Below are 6,497 nucleotides of genomic sequence, written 5' to 3'. Positions count from 1 at the left end.
ATTATTTCATCCTCACTACCTTATTTTCAATTTGGTTTTTATTGTTTCTGTTGGGTTTCCCAGTTTGTGGCCCACAGGACGAATGGATGCCTAGTGATGACGACTGATCCAGGGGTTGACAGGGCTGCAGGCGTGGGGAGTGGGTGGTAGGGTGGGAAGAGGGATTTCAGGAGTGGGACATGAAGACGGGAGGGGCAGGAAGCACTAGAACTGACTGTGATTACACAACTCATTTTAAAGGTGATTTAACCATTGGGGGTGGGGGTGGGTGATGTTCTAACACGGATGTGGTACAATTCTCCATATGGTTGAATAATTGAACTATTGACATCAATGCTATGTAAATTATGTGCCAACAAAACTGTTCAAAAGTTTAAAAAAGACTCCGACTCATGTGGACAGATTCTAAGCCTAACAGGCTGGGCAGAGGCAAGATATGCAACACAAGATAGCTCTTTTGTGTGTGTATGTGCGGGGGTTGGCAGGAGAGTTTATGAAAGGCCCTGGCAACCTTACTTCTTCTCCACATTCTGCTCTGAAGCCTTCTTGGGCCTCTTCGCTTGGATGCCAAAGAGCCGGGCGATGGCGTGGGCCATGCGGAGACTGGCGAAGGCCTTGAAGTCCTTCTCTTCTTGCGTGATAACCCGGGCTTTCTCCTTCTTGTAGACGTTTCCGATGGGCATCACAGGTTCAGTAAGCTGTGTGGCCAGTTTGAGTTCCTCCGCAGAGCTGTCTCCCTTCCTGGGGGCCGAGGGCTTCCTGGGGAGAAGGATGGGCTTGGAGCGCTGCTCCTTCAGCCGCTGCACATTGCCCTGCAAGGACTCGGTGGACTTGTTCCAACTCCGGGGTCCACAGAGATGCCGATGGTGCGGGCCACCTTCTTGTGGATGCCGGCCACCCTCAGCTCTTCCAGGCTGAAGCCCCGGCCTGCATGGACTTTGGGCACCATGGGGCAGCGCACGATGGGCTGCCTGGGGCCGGACATGGGCCGTGGGGCGATGCGGCGGCCTTTAGCTTGTAAGGCCTTGCACCTGTGGATCTTCCATCATGGTTCTCCCCAAATAGGCCCCACTGTCAACATCTTAAAGAGCCTGGATCATGCTGGGGTTCAGCACCAGGCTGCAGACAGCAAGATCCGTGGTTCAAACTCATCAGCTGTTCCCAGTGGGAGAGACGAGGCTGTCAGCTCCATAAATATTTACGCCCATTCCATGGCTGTGGGTGGTTGTGAACATCTTAGCCAAGGTGGTATTTTCATCAACCTTCTATTGATGAAAACTTGCCACCTAACTATTTGGACTTGGATGGGCTGGGATGCTTTTTGACATTGAAAAAGAAATCTTTGACCCCCATCGGCATATTTGCCTTTTCTCAATCAGCCCTCTTGCACTGAAAACGGTGTTTACCACAAGGAGAGCCCAAGCTGGCCTTCTGCCCAGCAACTGTTTTAAGAAAACGTCCACAGGGTGCCTCTCCGGCCGGCCAGGAATCACTGCGTGGCAAATCAACTTTGAGGGGTGGTTTTCCGTTTTAAACTGCTTTAGTTCTTTCTGCTGTGACTAGCCGTTATTAATTTCTCTCATGCAGACATGGTACTTCAAATTGCTCACCTGAGACTGTTGAGAAAGTAATGAAAAGGAGGCTGGCTTAGCACGGCACATGATTAGAAGCCATCCGATGACGCTACGCGCTGGTTCTGGAGGTTGGGGAGGCCATGCTGCCACGGACACCTGCTTCCGTGTGCACGTTCCCGTCGCCAAATATGGAGGGCAACCCTATGTGGGCAGCATGAAGCCCAGGCCAAGGCACATTCGGGGCTGTTCGATCAGAAGCGGCTGTTTGGGGCAGCACGTGCTGCTTGATGAGGCGTGGGCTGGGGAGGCAGCATGCTCATTTCCTGCGATGGTGTCGGTTTAGAACATTAGTCCATTTATCTCCACTTCTGGAAAATTTCCAGAAGCTTATGAAAGGCTTCAAAGGAATTATCCGAAGGTAGTTTGCTGCCGAGATACATACCTTGGCAATTTGATTTTGTTTTAAAGTAGCATAATTACATTTCCTCCATCCATTCCGGGGATCACAGCCACCATGGGAATTCCTTTGAAAAACCTGATAATGAATGCCAGTCGTGAGTGGCAGGCGCGCAATGGGGTGCATGGTCTTCCTTCTCCGGAGCCTGGTTTGAAATTCAGCCCAGCCCAGCAGGGTCTGCCCTGAGCAGCCTGCGGTCATTTTGAGACATCGGGATGGGCTCGTGCAGACCCCAGCCAGCACGTTGGCAGTGCCATCTCCGGGAACATGTTTATGACTGGCACCTCAGATAGAGATGCACTGGTAGAGCGTGTTGTGGAGTAAATGAAACTCTTATTTATTCTTGATGCCTGTCAGTATTTCCAGTTCTAGACGGGGACTGCCTGGAATGTAGGGAGAGGGCTCTTACATTTGTTTATTGGCTGGCTATGTCATTTGATGAAAAATTGGAGGATAAAATGTGTGTGTTGCATAATTCGTTAATAGACCAGTGCTTAAAAGGAAGAAGAAGAAGAGGAGAAGGAGGAGGAGGAGGAAGAAAAGGTCTGCCTAATGGCAAATTCTGGCCACTTTTTCCCCCAAGCAGATAGGATCCTGAGAACAGATAGCTAGACAGACATCCATTGGTCCCTGTCCTGTATAGGCATCAGGCTATACATTAAAGTTCTAAAGGTACACAAGACACAAGACGCCATGAATTATTTAAGCTGTAAATTGCCAAGCACGTGGTAAATGAAAAATATTCACCGTTTGTAACCTTTGTAGGATTGTTCCGATCTTGGAATGCATGCCAGGAATTGCTAATTTTTTAATGAAGCTCCAATTCCAGACTAAGCATAATATTGTCCTTGTATGAATTATTTCTAAATACAAAAGGTTCACTTAGTGAACCTGCTGTTTTCAAAATATATATTGCTGGGAATTATTCAGTATTTGGTCATTGTTGATGAAATTGTATGTATGAAATGTGCAAGTTAAGGCTAGCAAGGATCTTAAAAATTATACATGTATGTATATATGTGTGTATGTATGTGTGTATATATATATATAGTACATATATCTATGAGTATAAGTGGCAATTTGACTCTTTCTAAGCTCTAGGCACAGCTATATTGGTCATGTTTCTGCCTACACCACCAATGATGGCCGAGAAAAAAAGTTAGCCATCCTGCTTTGAGTTCATGCTCTGCTCTGTGAACTCTACTGCCACAGTGTGGGTGCTCCATCCCCACCCAGTGACCCTCCCCACTTTGAGTAGCTAGCAGTCTTGGAAGAACTACAGGGCTGCGGGGTGATGTGCCCCTTTGATTTTCTCATAGTTGCTGCCTTTCTGAAGAGTAAGGAGGGAAAATCAGGACCTACCAGTTGCTGTCTAGCAGACTCTGACTCTTAGCAGCCCAGGGTGCCTCAGAGCACTGTGTTCCACAGCACTTACAGTGGCTGTTGTTTTGGAAGTAGATCACCAGGCCTTTCTTCCAAGTTGCCTCTAGGTAAATTCAAACTTTCCACCTTCTGGTTAACACGTGAGCATCCAGTTCTTGCACCATTCAGGGACTCAGGATAGAGGAGGCTCCTTATAAATGTTTCTTCTGCATCATTTCCCCCCCAAAAAAACATTTCATTTATATACTCTCAGAAAACCATGAAAGGACAATTATTTGAATATCTCACTTTCATGTCCCTTCTATTTTAGTTGGCAGTCCACACCCTAAAACATCTCTGTGCAGGTAATTTTTCATAGCCAGGTGAGAATAGGAAAATCTCCCTTTGAGACGTCATTTAAAAAAATTGATTAACAAAGATCACTGCCAACTGTCCAGGGCAAAAAGATTGCTGGATATTTTCCAAAGGTAGAGATGGGGGAAAGGATAATTTCCACATGTGGCGTTGTGACAATGGTAAGGGAAGCAAAAACAAAATTAGGTAAAACCCTGCAGAACTGACCAAGTTTCAAGGAGGAACTCTAAAAAGAGTGGTTCAGTGCTAAACATTGTTCTCACGTATCAGAGAAGGGCACATTACTAACTCAAACATTGGTCGAGATATTGTGCCCCCTTCCATTGAAAAGAGATCCAGTCAGATACCTCTTTATCCACAGACAGGCCATTTGATGGGGTCATTTTCATTATAAAATGTCAAAGTGCCTAAAGGTGTGGCCAAGCGAAGGTCAGGACCCAGGCCTTGACCCGAGGATTTTTTCTTGAAAAAGGATCACTCAGATATTTATCAGGTTGCTTAGCAATGAAGTATTTTTGTAATTTAATGTCAGCCTCCTTTGCTCTGCCCCCTAACCCCCTCAAATATGCCTTTGAAGATTCCCTGAACTCCTGTAGAAAAATTGCACAATAGTGCATTGGGCCCCTTAATCGTCAGCAAAGCTGCTTTATCGTTCAGTAGACGGTGGTAATGAACGTTCATTCCTGCTCAATGCTGGTCCCTTTGCTAAGTGGCGAGGGACACATGATAAGAACGGAAGCTTTTTAACCTGGTCCCTACATTCTTCTGCCTGTTGCCAGCCTTCTGCGTGCTCCTTTGCAGTAGCTAAGAGGTTGGAATTCGAATGTGGAGAGGCAACCTCAGGCAATTGGATCCAAGAATGTCTTCTCCAAGATCGCTCCATTAACAGGAGTTTCAGCAGCCCACGACTAGACCGTCTACCTGAATTGGGACTTTGGCTGTACTGTTTACCATGTGTTTGATCTAAGAAGTCACTCTTATTTCGAAGGTGGGCCATCTATTCATGTACAGTGTTGAGGGAAGAGACAGGGCTCAGCAGACATCAGGCTTCGGTATTTCAGACTGTCCTTTCCAACTTGCCTATCTCCTTAGCCAACTTATTCTTTCTCTCCTAGGCTTTATTTTTTGTGTTTGAAAAAGGGAATGGTTGGATGATTAGATGCAGCATATCATTTCAAAATTAGATGCAGCATATAATTTCAAAATGTCTCTAAAGTGTGCATATTTAGATGATGGTTCTGAGCCTACATTTTTAAGAGCTTTGTACACAATTAACATTTGACTGTCTCAAAACCCTGCAGTGAGTGAGCTTCCTTTTGGTAGCCTGCCCAACTTGCTGTTTCCAGCATCTTGTGGGGATATGTGTTAGGTTTGGTTCTTGAGAGCAGCAAAGCTGGTGACTTCTGGATATGTTGTCTATAGAAGAGATGTCTATCAATGAACGCTCACACAGCTGTGGAAATAGGTAAGTCCAGTCTGGTTCAGGTCAGGCCTCTCCGGACTGCAGGAAGGTGATGAACAGGAAGCCGATGGAGGAATCCCAGAGAGTGGAGTGTGGGTAGGGCACAGTCTGGTGGATCCAGGGTAATGGAATCAAAAGTCAGCTGGATGGCTCCACCACCGGTCATCTGCTGATGGCTCCTGGGATGTACAGGCAACACAATAGGACAGTGTTTCTCCACCTTCCTCATACCGCGACCCTTTCCTACAGTTCCTCGTGTGTGGTGACCCCCAAACCATAACATTATTTCCATTGCTACTTCATAACTATAATTTTGCTACTGTTTTGAATCAGGTAACCCCTGTGAAAGGGCCGTTCGACCCCCAAAGGGGTCGCGACCCACAGGGTGAGAACCATTGCAACAGGAGCTTGAGGAACCAGACTGGATTGGTCAGCTCTGCTCAGTCTCTCACTCTTATACAAAAAGCCACATCCTGGGAAGGGTCATCCGGCTGTGATGCAATTGATAGTGGGGCTCTGCCCCTACCCTTACGGGGGAGTGCCTAGTTGACATCAGCCCAAACCATCACAGGGCATTTACAGTGTTCGATGGGAGACAAACATTCTAGAGTCTACTAATTGTACCCACAAACTTTGAATAACTGTAGTTCTGCTGGAAAACGTATTTGTTGATTGGAATTGATGATGTGTTTACCAAAAAAAGTTTTTCTTTTCATTTGGTTATAAAGTACTTAAAAGGGAATCATATTCTTAGAATCCTTAATGTTTTGTTTTTGTTTCTCTGTCTTAAAACAATGACAGCTTAACATGAAGATGTTTGACTTCTCCAATTTCATTGTCCAGTTTTAAGTCATACAGATCCTCAAATAATGAATTATACCTTTTGTGCAAACCCTCTTTTTATTCCCTCTACAAGTGGACAATGGGATTATTATACACATGTCACCCCTGGTTTGTTTGTTTCTTTTTTCTTTTCTTTGTAGAAAAATAATGAACTCGATTTCAGCCCAGGCTGAGACTGTGTGTGGCACTTATAATGACTTCTTAGTTGTAACAAACATCCATTTTCTTGTACACTTATCTCACTTGTAAAATTGATTAAAGTTTTGTTCTCAGCTTTTTCATTCCACTCATTGTTATTCTTCATGCATTTAATTCCATATGTCACTGAGTTAGTTAATTGTGCCAACCTGGCCGATAATCACATGTGGGGCTAATTGAAAGGCAGAGGGATAAATGGGTGGTGAGCCTCGCTTTTCTAGTTCTC

The 6,497-nt window shown here is 45.5% G+C and overlaps 1 pseudogene; it reads right to left on the bottom strand.

Moving 5' to 3' along the window:
* Positions 1-512: 512 nt before the first annotated feature.
* On the bottom strand, positions 513-1,661 carry LOC101658453 (annotated as a pseudogene).
* Between the last annotated feature and the right edge of the window lie 4,836 nt (positions 1,662-6,497).

The sequence above is a fragment of the Echinops telfairi genome, unplaced genomic scaffold (assembly GCF_000313985.2).
Source record: "Echinops telfairi isolate 266 unplaced genomic scaffold, ASM31398v2 ScPeMD7_3533;HRSCAF=4204_0, whole genome shotgun sequence".
NCBI classification, from domain to species: Eukaryota; Metazoa; Chordata; class Mammalia; order Afrosoricida; family Tenrecidae; genus Echinops; species Echinops telfairi.
This window is presented reverse-complemented; position numbering and strand designations above follow the sequence as displayed.